Source organism: Topomyia yanbarensis, chromosome 2 (assembly GCF_030247195.1).
Source record: "Topomyia yanbarensis strain Yona2022 chromosome 2, ASM3024719v1, whole genome shotgun sequence".
NCBI lineage: Eukaryota > Metazoa > Arthropoda > Insecta > Diptera > Culicidae > Topomyia > Topomyia yanbarensis.
In genome coordinates this window covers 277,080,771-277,094,440 of record NC_080671.1, presented here as the reverse complement: position 1 = coordinate 277,094,440, position 13,670 = coordinate 277,080,771, and the positions used below count along the sequence as shown (strand labels likewise).

The 13,670-nt window shown below is 32.1% G+C and overlaps 1 protein-coding gene across 3 annotated transcripts in view; it reads right to left on the bottom strand.

Annotated features, from left to right (window-relative positions):
• LOC131683179 (uncharacterized) overlaps window positions 1–13,670 on the bottom strand; it is a 933,050-nt gene that overhangs the window by 160,287 nt on the left and 759,093 nt on the right. The gene's annotated exons all lie outside the window — the stretch shown is intronic.

Below are 13,670 nucleotides of genomic sequence, written 5' to 3'. Positions count from 1 at the left end.
TCAATCAAATAAATCAAATAAATCAAATGAACCAAATGAATCAAATGAATCAAATGAATCAAATGAATCAAATGAATCAAATGAATCAAATGAATCAAATGAATCAAATGAATCAAATGAATCAAATGAATCAAATGAATCAAATGAATTAAATCAATCAAATAAATCAAATAAATCAAGTGAACCAAATGAATCAAATTAATCAAATGAATCAAGTGAAACAAATGAATCAAATGAATCAAATGAATCAAATGAATCAAATGAATCAAATGAATCAAATGAATCAAATGAATCAAATGAATCAAATGAATCAAATGAATCAAATGAATCAAATGAATCAAATGAATCAAATGAATCAAATGAATCAAATGAATCAAATGAATCAAATGAATCAAATGAATCAAATGAATCAAATGAATCAAATGAATCAAATGAATCAAATGAATCAAATGAATCAAAAGAATCAAATGAATCAAATGAATGAAATGAATCAAATGAATCAAATGAATCAAATGAATCAAATGAATCAAATGAATCAAATGAATCAAATGAATCAAATGAATCAAATGAATCAAATGAATCAAATGAATCAAATGAATCAAATGAATCAAATGAATCAAATGAATCAAATGAATCAAATGAATCAAATGAATCAAATGATTCAAATGAGTCAAATGAATCAAATGAATCAAATGAATCAAATGAATCTAATGAATCAATTAAATCAATCAAATAAGTCAAATAAATCAAATGAATCAAATGAATCAAATGAATCAAATGAATCAAATGAATCAAATGAATCAAATGATTCAAATGATTCAAATGATTCAAATGATTCAAATGATTCAAATGATTCAAATGATTCAAATGATTCAAATGATTCAAAAGATTCAAATGATTCAAATGATGCAAATGATTCAAATGATTCAAATGATTCAAATGATTCAAATGAATCAAATGAATCAAATGAATCAAATGAATCAAATGAATCAAATGAATCAAATGAATCAAATGAATCAAATGAATCAAATGAATCAAATGAATCAAATGAATCAAATGAATCAAATGAATCAAATGAATCAAATGAATCAAATGAATCATTTGAATCAAATGAATCACATGAATCAAATGAATTAAATGAATCAAATTGATTTAATTCATCCAGTGAATACAATGAATCAAAATAATGAAATAGATCAAATGAATAAAAAGAATGGATGAACAAAATGATTAAAATAAAAAATAAATGAAATGCATAAATAAAACAAACGAATCAAATAAAATGAACTGAAGTGATAAAATGAATAAAAAGTAGAAAATGAGCAGAATAAAATGCATTGATTAAAATGAAAAATTGAACAATGGTAAAAGGTTATAAATTAATATAAAGAAATAAATTGAATCAAATAAATTATTTGGATGAAATGAATAAAACTGAAAGAGTAGTCAGATTACCAAAATGAAGAAACTTAACAAAATGAATAAAATGCATGCAATGAAAACAATGAATGATATGAGTAAAATGCATAAAAAGAATAAACTGATCAGAGTGAATCCAAAGAATGAAACGAATAAAATAAGTAAAATGAATGCAGATGAACAAAACGAATAAAAAGATGCGGAATGAAATAATTAATTAAAATGAAATGGTCATATATTTGAAGCCAAACACATTTTTGAATAAAGAAAATGAATAAACCGGATTGTACGAATTAGAAAACCATTGCATCAGAAAGTTTTGAAATGTTTTTGAAAATCCCATCTTCTGAGAAAAGCCTAATAAATATGCAATGGACTTTCTAGGGCTTCCATCTTTTTTTGGTTTTATTCTTTTTGTTTTCATGCTTCTTTACTTGACGAATTCAAAGTTTACTTTTTGGTCACATATTCCCGAAAAAAGATTTATGTGCAGAACAGAATTTACTGGTCCAGTATTTTAACGCGCAATTGAATATAGTAAAGTGAGACAAGGTCACATGTGCTTTCAAGCCCCTTGAACAGAGAACGACAGAGGAAGAATGCGATTCGTGAATGAGACAGGTAGATATTTCAAACTTTTTATTTGCATTGAAGTAAATAGTGTGAAATGTCTAGGCTATGTCGATTGCATAAAAGCCGTGTTTGTATTGTTTCGTTCGGAATTCTCGTGCAGGAAATATGGTTAAAATAAGTCCTATACAGTCCAATATTGTGAAAAAGAAATGGTTCAAACTACTCAATATATCCAAATATGGACAGCGATAAGTTAGAAGACCATCCCCCATCGAGAGTGGGTACTTCTTTTCTTGGATCTAATTTGTGGATATTTTTGGTCTTTGATCCGTTATTTTTCATGAAACTTCGTACCAATACAACGAATGTGCAGCTGATACAACTCATGGTTCATTCGCCTGCGCAACGTTCCATCTTCCATCTGCACGCCACCAAAGATGGTACGCAACACCTTTCGTTCGAAAGCTCCAAGGGCGCGTTGGTCCTCCACGAGCATAGTCCAGGTCTCGTGGCCGTAGAGGATAACCGATCTAATCAGCGTCTTGAAGATAATCAACTTCGTGCGGCGGCGAATTTTGTTCGACCGGAGCGTCCTCTGGAGTCCAAAGTAGGCACGATTTCCCGCTATGATCCGTCTCTGAATTTCTCTGCTGTTATCATTGTCGTCGGTTACCAGTGAGCCCAAATACATGAATTCGTCGACCATCTCGATTTCGTCACCGTCAATCCGAACTCGGGTGGGAGGTTCACATTGTCGTCTCTAGAACCTCTTCCTCTCATGTATTTTGTCTTCGAAATCCTGCTGGCTTCAGCTTTCAGTCTTTGAGCATATATTTCATTCAAAATTCAATAGATATACGAATAGTTTAAATATCGCACGTGGAATGTCTCTTTTGAAAATTTCCATCGTCAAACTTTCATATTACCCAGTTAAGCCAAATATTTTTTCTGATATAGCCATGAATTTCCTTAATTATAGTGTAGATACAGGCTTTGAATACAATTGAATTAAAGTTGAGTTGATGTAGCAGCAGACAAAAAATAGTTTTGTTTTCTCAAACCTTCGCAATTACAATTAATAAATATTTCAGTTTGGCAGAAGATCTTATCACACAACTTAGAAATGCATACAGAAATAGCTAGATAGATGCGATAGAAGAGAGACAGAGAAAGAGAGAGAGAGATGAGGGGGGGGGGGCGTGTGAGGAATGGCAAATGATGGTTAATGCAGTGACATTATTTTTATAGGTATATTATTATGATATATTGATTCTTACATTCTTATCATAAATAATGTAACTAATAATTTTTGCGCCATAACCAGTATAACCTAAATCTTGCAAAAGAGCTAAATTTTCGCTAGATTTTTGGGCTTCAAACATACAGTTGCTTTCGGTGACGCCACAAGTATAATTATATTAGAAATCTTTTATCTCACTACTAGGTGAATTACTTGTTGATCTGTGTATTGATATACCATCCAACATTTACCTCAACGCAATGCCTAATCCAAGGAATAAATACTAGAACTCACTGTTTCTTCATCAACGCATTATTTTGAACTTATATATTGATTTTTGAGAAATAGTTCATTTATTATAAAGGTAATTCACAAAATGTTCTCAACATCGAATTCCTTGAATCACGTAGATGTGTTTTCACACCCCGATATTCAAAATCGGTTTAGTTTTGCCGCTAAAACACCAGTAAAGCAATACTCTGTATGAAACAATCTCATTTTTAATTAGTGGAAATTGGTAAGCGAGGACTAAACATACAAAATGTTTAATATCTCCGCCGCTCGTGCAGTTTGTGGGACGATATTGTATTGTTCGAAAGTTATTTGCAAAAAACCTGCTGTGTTTTGACCAAATCGCCCATATCTCAGAAAGTAAACAACATATCGAAAATCAAAAATAATAGTGTCAAATGGCAACGTTAGGCCTTTCATTTGAAACTAATTTCATTAAGATCGGTTCAGCCATTGCTGAGATAATTACATGACATTTTGTACATACATACATACACACATACACACACACACACACACATACAGACATTGTCTCAATTTGTCGAGCTGAGTCGATTGGTATATGAGACTCGGCCCTCCGGGCCTCGAAAAAAGTTGTCAAAGTTTGAGCGAATCCTATACATTTCTTTTGTAAGAAATGTAAAAAGGATTTGAAAAATTACTTTTGGGTATGAATAGGTATAATATCTATACGGATTCTGAAAGCTCTTTTCACGCGCTATCGAAAAATATAATCGTTCGGGGAATATATTGAAAACTACCTTAAATAACACAACATATTTAAAAGTAAGAAAATATACAAAATATGCTCAAAAACACAATATCGCCCACATAATGCGGATAATGCGTTTCTCATTACTTGAGGTACACAACGAGTAACAGCGCTTTATGTCTAATAGAAACGGAGAAAAGGGGGTTCCGCCAACTTACCCTAACCGTCAACTTGCCCCGGGCTCCCCTAATGTATACATTTGAAAGCTTTTAATGAATATAAGCAACTAAAAAATTCTCGTGTTCATGATTGAGAAAGGCACAATTGCACCGCAAGGTGGATTAAAACAGGCTTTTTACATCTATCTATCTATCTATCTATCTATCTATCTATCTATCTATCTATCTATCTATCTATCTATCTATCTATCTATCTATCTATCTATCTATCTATCTATCTATCTATCTATCTATCTATCTATCTATCTATCTATCTATCTATCTATCTATCTATCTATCTATCTATCTATCTATCTATCTATCTATCTATCTATCTATCTATCTATCTATCTATCTATCTATCTATCTATCTATCTATCTATCTATCTATCTATCTATCTATCTATCTATCTATCTATCTATCTATCTATCTATCTATCTATCTATCTATCTATCTATCTATCTATCTATCTATCTATCTATCTATCTATCTATCTATCTATCTATCTATCTATCTATCTATCTATCTATCTATCTATCTATCTATCTATCTATCTATCTATCTATCTATCTATCTATCTATCTATCTATCTATCTATCTATCTATCTATCTATCTATCTATCTATCTATCTATCTATCTATCTATCTATCTATCTATCTATCTATCTATCTATCTATCTATCTATCTTTCTATCTATCTATCTATCTATCTATCTATCTATCTATCTATCTATCTATCTATCTATCTATATATATAAAAGTCAATAGACTAGACATAGACTCCCAAACGGCTTAACCGATTTCCGTAAAAATTTGCACACAGTAGGTATTTGGTATGAGGCGTGTTTGTGTGCTATTAGTTGGAGATTATCTGCCCGCCAGATGGCGCTTTGGAACAAATTGTGTTTTCCTCCTATTTCGCAGAGTGTCGCAGCAACGCGCGATGGGTATTAGCTAGTCTATATATATAAAAGTCAAAGTTTGTATGTATATGATTTATAGACTCCCAAACGGCTTAACCGATTTTCGTAAAAATTTATGCACAGTAACCATTTGTTATGGAGCGTGTTTGTGTGCTATTGTTTGGGGATTATCTGTCTGCCAGATGGCGCTACGGAACAAATTGTGTTTTCCTCCTATTTCGTTGAAAATCGCAGCAACGCGCGATGGGTATTAGCATGTTTCTTATAAAAGAAATGTATAGAATTCGCTAAAATTTTCAACATTTTTTCCGAGGCCCGGAGGGCCGAGTCTTATACACCAATTGACTCAGCTCGACGATTCTCATTCGTGTTTCTCAGCAATGGCTTAACCGATCTTATCCAGACCAATTTTAAATGAAAGACCTATCAAACAGTAACAACGCTGTTAATTTGTTTTTGATTCTGATGTTTAGTTTCCAAGATATGATTGTTTGAATGTGTAAAAATGGCGTTTTTTGCAGTTTTTTAAATTACATGCCGAAATTGACAACATAGATTAACCTTTCGAACCAGCTATAGATTGTTGAAATCGGACTATAATCAAAGGAAATATTTAACATTAAATGCGGACGAACTATTTTTATCATTTCCCATTGCCAGAAATATGACCAAAAACATGTAATTATTAACGCCAAAACGGCTTATTTTAGGTCAATAGTATCTTCGGAGAATTCAATGGAGGCAATATGCCTTTTCTTTTGGTATTGTGCTTTTGCTGATTAATCCCCCTATGAGTGAGATATTTTCACAAATTTTCTTGGAAGTGATTATATCGAAATAATGCCTTCGACAAATTTGTAGCTCTTACTTTTGCGAATAACTTTACTGAAGACTTCAAATATCTATTTTGAATACTTTAAAAGTTTAACATTATTTCGATAAAACGAATTTTGTATTTCATTTTTCTATCTACAACCGCTAGGAATAATCACCGAACACTTCCAAGTTGTCTGGAAGGAACTTAATAACTTATCAGTGCAAAAATGTTCATTTGTGTGAACCCGGATCTTTCTCCATGATCTGCCGCTGGTTTCAAGCGATGTTTCAGTATCACATAGTATCTCAAGATCGTGGCTGTCGATCCATTGTATGTATGTGCAAATCGTACTGAACATGTAATATTTATTTCCACCATTGTATTGAACATAACCATGGAATCGTAGTCTGGACAAATGAGAAAAGCACAATTGCACCACTAGGTGGATTAAAACAGATTTTTATTTTGGGAATGCGTCGAGTTGAGACGAAAACGTAATATGATTAATAACGAGGATAACACTTTCCGAATGTAGAGAGAAATTTATGAAAAATGACGATTTCCATTCGACTCTAGCAGTTCCTGATCGATTTTGATGAGCATTTGATTTTTGTTGTATGGCCAATTATATGTATAGGTCAAATGTTCAAAAACAGTAATATAAGGACCAGATAGCATCATTTTGAAACCGCCAATTTCGAAGGTTTAGTATCTTCGATGAGTTTTACAAACGTTAAACAGCGCATCATTTGATAAAATAATTTTGACGGTATATCGTCCAAGAAGTATTTATGGTGAATATTCTCAGGTTAACATTCATGACTACAATAAAGACTCAACAAATTCGCTAAAGACACGAACTCTGTTATTATTTTCTGAAAAATAATTCTGCATAATTTTATAACTTCAAAAATTGTGGTTTCGGAATTATACCGTTTGGACAGTAAGATCGATTTTCACCAAACCCCCACCAAATCGAATTTCTGGCTACGCCGCTGACTTCAAGTAAGTAGAAACAAAGTCGTTCTACACTCGTTCACAAGAAACTTCTTCGAATGCTGAATATCTATTATAATACATTGAAACCCCGATTTTATCAGCCAAATATGAACATATTTTTGATGGGCTCTAGCAAACGAACAAGACTGAATTCAAGTAAATCCTTTCTTGAGCATGTTTTCCTTATCATGAAGATGGAAATATGCAAAAATAAAAAGTTCATCATAATCAGAAATAGTTATCAGACTACATCAAGAGACGGGAAGAATATTTTAACAGCTTCAGTTTATCATAAAGAAAAAAAATGCCCGATTTAGTCAATGTCCCATTTTGTCAGCCTAAAATACACCATGAGACTGATAAAAATGGGTCTTTACTGTATGTATTATTCACTGTGTTTCACATTAATAGGTACATTTCATTTTTAGAGATTTTTTTATTGCATAGAGCTACAACCATTTTTAGGTAGTTTTCAAGGGGTTATTTTATAGACTTCTTCCAAAATTTGGCGAGCCTATTCCAATTCGTATACCAATTAATTGGTATACTTAAGGGTTTATATGTTACAGATAGAGAAAATACTGGAATTTTCAGCCTTTTTCCTACACAATATTACGAAAGCTTATTAAACAATTTTCACTAATTTTCACTAAGTTTGTGAAAATTAGAAAACAATTTTTACTAATTTTTACTAAGTTTGTGAAAATTATTAACTATTTGAAATTTTTTAATAGTTTTATTTTTTATTTAACCGTGATTTTTTAATAAATAGTGACCATCGCTTCATAACGTAGTCTATTTTTCATGGCTTGCGGTGAGCACGATCTCTCGAATTGCTGAACTGAAAATTATGGAATAGAAATTAATTTTTAGTATTCTTTACAGATTTAACTCGCCGCGCAGATAGCTCTGAATTAGATCCGCTGGTGCCCTAAGACGATTTCGCTAGATTTTCAGAGCACTGTGCACCCAGTGCATTAACGCAAGTGACTGAAGGTTATCGAAAAGTTTCGTGAAAATGAAAATTCCAGTAATGATGATGATTTTCCCAAACGGTTCGTTTTCGAGAGGTTTTTATTTGTTCTTTGGCATTAGGATTAGCGATAATAATTCAAATCAAGGATACTACTGGGAAGTCACCTTTAGAAAAAGTCGATGTCGAAATAAAATTTGGAACTATGCACGCATGCTTTTCAGAGATAGCGTGATATCAGAAGCTGCGATTTCATTTCAACGCTTTTTTGTGAAAAGGGCGGTACTTACAAATGTAAACATAAGGTTTTTTTTTCAAACATGCGAATGAGGGTGTAAACTGTATTTTTGTTTGTTTATATAAAGTTTCGCCCTCCACGCTCCATGCAAACAAACAGGGCGATTTGCTTTGCTAGCAGTTTAGAGGCGAAACTGTTTTTTCGTATTTTTTTAGGATTATCAAGCTGATACCAGCTGTAAATAGTAACAATGATCTCTATTGAAAAAACCCGGACGAAATCGGTGGTGTAAAACGTTAGTTATTGTAAAAAAACGTAAGGGCGATACTTCATTGCTGATAGGTGGGACCGAAAAAGTAAACAATCGCCAAAGGGGCGATACTACCATTTTGTCAATTTCAATAGCAAAAACAAATTTTAATTTAATAATTTCAAATACTTTATGAAGTTTTGGGTTTCGATCACTGAATCATGCAATCTAGGATTTAAAAAACACAATAGCTCTTAAATAGAAAATAAAACCAAATCTGGAAATATTCACTGTTGCTTTTCTTTGAATGGTATCACTGCTAGTATCGCCCTTTCCAAGAAAAAGCGTTGATTTCTTAGTTCTCAGTCGCGTTGGAAATTTGAGTAAAGTATAAACTTCAAATCGATTAAAAAAAAATTCGATTTTTTTGGCTCAGTACAATATATAACCCGCACGGTGTTCCTAAAACCGTTATTAACAAAAAATGACCATAAATATGTCATACGGCATTCGAAAGCTACAGTATCCAAGCATCTTCTCAGTGAATTTAAAAATGATCCATCGAGAGATTCGTGAGAAATTGCGATTTGAAGTTTTATGACATGTTTCATAAGGCTACCAGCAAACAGCCACGGGTTTGGTCCTATCTCTATAAACAAAAACAATATTTGTCTACTTATTTAGTACATGGTATTCGAAAGATATAGTAATCAAGTATATCCCCTGCAAGTTTGAAAATATTTGATTGACGGAATCGAAATTTATAACGGTTTGGGTGTAGTATGCGGTCATAGATGGGTTTTCTACCAGACTTCAAGCGTGAATCCATGTTTGTTCATTGACTATTTAGATCGTTTATACGTGTCGCGGTTTTTAAAGGAAAACCTTACCATTTAATTACATAAATATAATGTACAAAAGGTATTATTTATATGGTGCACTGAAAAAGTGTGAAAATAGGGTTGTCTACCAAACGTTAAATATAATGTGTAAATTAACAAAAATTGGGTAAAAGTTGGAATGTTTACTTCAAAAGGCCATATCTCAATGGTTTGTTGACCGATTCTAATTATTTTTTGCATTATTGAACAGGTAGACGTTTCATCGTTAATTTTCATTAAGAAGAATATAAAATAGAGTCATCTACATCAATAAATAGACAATATAATTAATCTCAACTATACGTATTATCATTATTTAGTGAATATTTTTGTTTTCAAAATAGCGGCCTATCCATTTTTATATACTAGTTGATTGCAATTGCTGTATAAACATCTGAATGTCAAATTCTTATTCGACAGTAAAACTGACAATAGTTAGAGATATGAGCAGATGAATTTGTACTAATAACATCCCCTTTGACCAGTTTTAACATCTGTCAACCCAACCAGCGAATCACGATTGTACAAAATTTCCAACAAAAACCGTATCATAACATAAATTGATCTGAATCAGCAAATACCTTCAGATTTTTAAAATTTATGGTTTTATTCTTCCATGATTTGTAGTTTGCGTTCGTTGCATTCAACTAATGTATAGAAATTGATAGGTCGTTGTTTTGAATATAAAGATATTCATTAAATAGTGATAATACGTATAGTTGAGGATAATTATGTTGTCTATTGTTTGAATTAGACAACTCTATTTTATATTCTTCTTAATGAAAATTAACGATGAAACGTCTACCTGATTTGTATACGTGATATTACTTTTAAACTTTTAGCCTGTACACTTGTTGGCTGTTTAACATAATGTGTTTTATTCCATTTTAAAATCTTACGAGCTAACCTAGCTAACCTGACTTAAACTATCCTATGTACATCAAAATGGAAGGAGTCAGTTACAATTTCAAAGCACATAATTATGTACGGGTAGCGTAAAAAAGGGAAAACAAATCAATGAATAAGTATGGGTGCATCGGTTGCTATCGGTGCTTGTTTGGTTGCGCAAGGCTGTTTATTTGTCGCCTCAGCATAATAATGACCTAGTGAGAATGTTGCTATAACAAGTGGTGCGACCCAGAATGGTTTAACTAGAATGCGACCATCTGGTTATGCAAGTTGGATTTGAAAACGATCGTTCAAGTAATTTACGATCTGTGGGAAAATATGAGTGTGGCCTCGTTTCAAGTGGCCTGCCTAAGGGTATGTTAAATTTGGTTTTTATGACCTGTGACCTGAGAAGGATTCACATTGGTGCATGTAGGGATTGGTTTTGTGGGAATATTTTGTGATGCTAGAAAGTAAGTCCGTTACATCATCCCCCTTTTGGTTGAATGATGTAGCGAAGTGAAATTATTCATGTGAAAGAACTGACTCCCTTACAATTCTAATGGATATTACAAATATTAGTTAATATTGTGCTTTGTTGCTAGAGTAGTCCAAATAAAATTGCTTTGAGGGGGTGGGCATAGCGTAGTTGGTAAATCGATTGCCTTGTACGCAGCGCACCTGGGTTCGAGTCCCGACCCCGCACATAGGGTTAGAAATTTTTCATAAGAGAATTTTCTAACCCGAAGAGTCGAATGACCTTAAGGTTAAAACCTCTATAATCGAAATAAAAAAAAATTGCTTTGTTTTTTTTATTCTCCTTTAATAAGTCTGTTTTTGAGTACAATGTTTCTTTGTTTAGTTATTTTGTTTTCTATTTCACAATTTGTATATAGTATTTTTATTATGGTGTAGGGACCTATATAGAATGGGTCTAATTTTTTTCTATTTTCGTTTTTTAAATATATCTCCCATGTTGATTATTAATGGGTTTGTTGGTATGTGTATAAATTCTTGTCTTGAATGTACTATATCTCGCCAGGATCACTAATGAACTTGGGTGGTTGATACATTATTATCTGTATATTTTTAATTGTTTGTTTCGCTATCGCTTTAAATGTTTCTATGGGTACCTCTTTAAATAATGTTTCGTTGTTTGCTATAGCGGTTTTCTTTATTTGCATCTTATTCATTTCTTTTTCCAATGCTGAAAGTGTGAACTCTAGAGTTCTTCTTCCACTTATATATGTTGTGATTCTGTTTATCATTTTTTCATTTTCGCGTCTTTGTATATATTGAATATTCAATAGTTATTTTCTACCGTTATTCTTAGTTTAGGTAAGTTTCTTTCGGTCGGGTTTTCAGTCGTATAGATAGTGAGGTGATCAGTGTCTCTACCTTTCGTCTTTTGTCCATTGTCGTGAAGTAATTTATAGTTGTTGTTCATATTATTATTGTTGTTAATATTATTCTTTACATTATCGTTAATATTAATATTATTATAGGTATTACTATTATTGTTGATGTTAATATTATCATTAATATTATTATTATTATTAATATTGGAATTATTATTATTGCTATTGCTATTATTTAATTTTTTTGTCATGGACCTAGTGTTGACAGTAAGTACGTTTAAGGCTTTCAATTCGTCTGAGGTTGCAACAATTTTGGATAAGGCATCCGCTGTAGCGTTGCTTTTACCAGGAATGTATTCTATATTAAAGTCGAATCCTTCTAAATCTAGTCTCATTCTAGTGAGTTTGGAGGTTGGGTTTTTCATATTAAATAAAAATACTAATGGTCTATGGTCTGTTCTGACCGTAAATTTTCTTCCGTATAGGTAAGGTTTGAAATAATTTATTCCCCAGTGTATTCCTGTTAGTTCTTTTAGTATTGTCGATTTATTTTTCTCTCCTGGAGTGAAGCTTTTGATCGCGAAAGCTATGGGTAAGTCGTTTCCGTTTTTAATTTGGGATAAAACTGCTCCGCATCCTACGTCTGATGCGTCAGTTGTTAGTATAAACGGTTGAGCAAAGTCAGGGTATTGAAGTAGTTTTGGTGAGATTAGGTGTGTTTTTAGTGTGTTAAAGGCGTTTTGGGATTCATTTGTCCAAACGAACTGTTTATTTTTCTTTAGAAGTTGATTTAGTGGGTGTGCTATTGTTGCAAAGTTTGGCACAAATTTTCGGTAATAGTTACAAAAAGCTACAAATCATCTACAGTCGTCACTATTTTTGGGTATGGGATAGTTGTTAATAGTGTCGAATTTGGAACTATCTGGTAGTATTCCATTATCTGTAATTTTGTGCCCTAGATACGTCACTTCTGTATTGAAGAATTTGCATTTTTGGGGATTTAATTATATTATAGATTATATTTTCTTATTCTGTCGAAGACTTTTGCTAGATTTTGCAAGTGGTGTTGGATGGAACATCCAATAACAATTATGTCATCGATATAGACGAATGCATGTTCTGGTGTTAGTCCAGCCATTGCGATTGTCATCATTCTCTGAAAACTGTTTGGGCTAATATTTAATCCAAAAGGTAAGCGTGTGAATTGGTAATGACCACTCTGTGTTGAGAAAGCGGTAAATTTTCTAGAGTTTTTTTCTAACGCTATTTGGTGAAAACCAGACATTAAGTCTAATGTTGAAAAGTATTTGGCTCTGCCAAGTTGATCTAAAATTGTGTCGATTCTAGGTAGGGGAAATTTGTCTGCCAGGATTTTTTTGTTGAGTTGTCTGAAATCTATTACTAGTCGCCATTTCTTGGTTTCATCATTTGATTTGTTTGGAACTAATAAAATTGGACTGTTATAGGATGATATTGAAGGTTCTATTATTTCGTTTTTTAGCATTTTAGTAATTTGAGTTTCTATTTCTGTATTTTGAGATGGATTGTTTTATAATTGGGTATATATATATGGAGGTATTGTCCTTTAAGTTAATGTTTTGGTTGTAAAAATTGTTAGTCGACAGTGGTTCGTCAGTGAGTGCAAAAATGTCTGAATAGTTTAATATTAGGTTGCTTAATTCTTGTTGTGCGTAGCTTGGTATATTTTTCATGTCTATCTCATTTAAAACTTTTTTATTTCTCGTATTATTCTTATCTTTATTGTTAATTTTCATTATATTGTAGTTTGCTAAGGGTTCAATTTCAGGTTTAAGTTCTAAGTTGGATATATTTACAGTTGATTTCGTTGTGTTCATTATTTTTACATAGGAATTTTGTGGAGATATGAT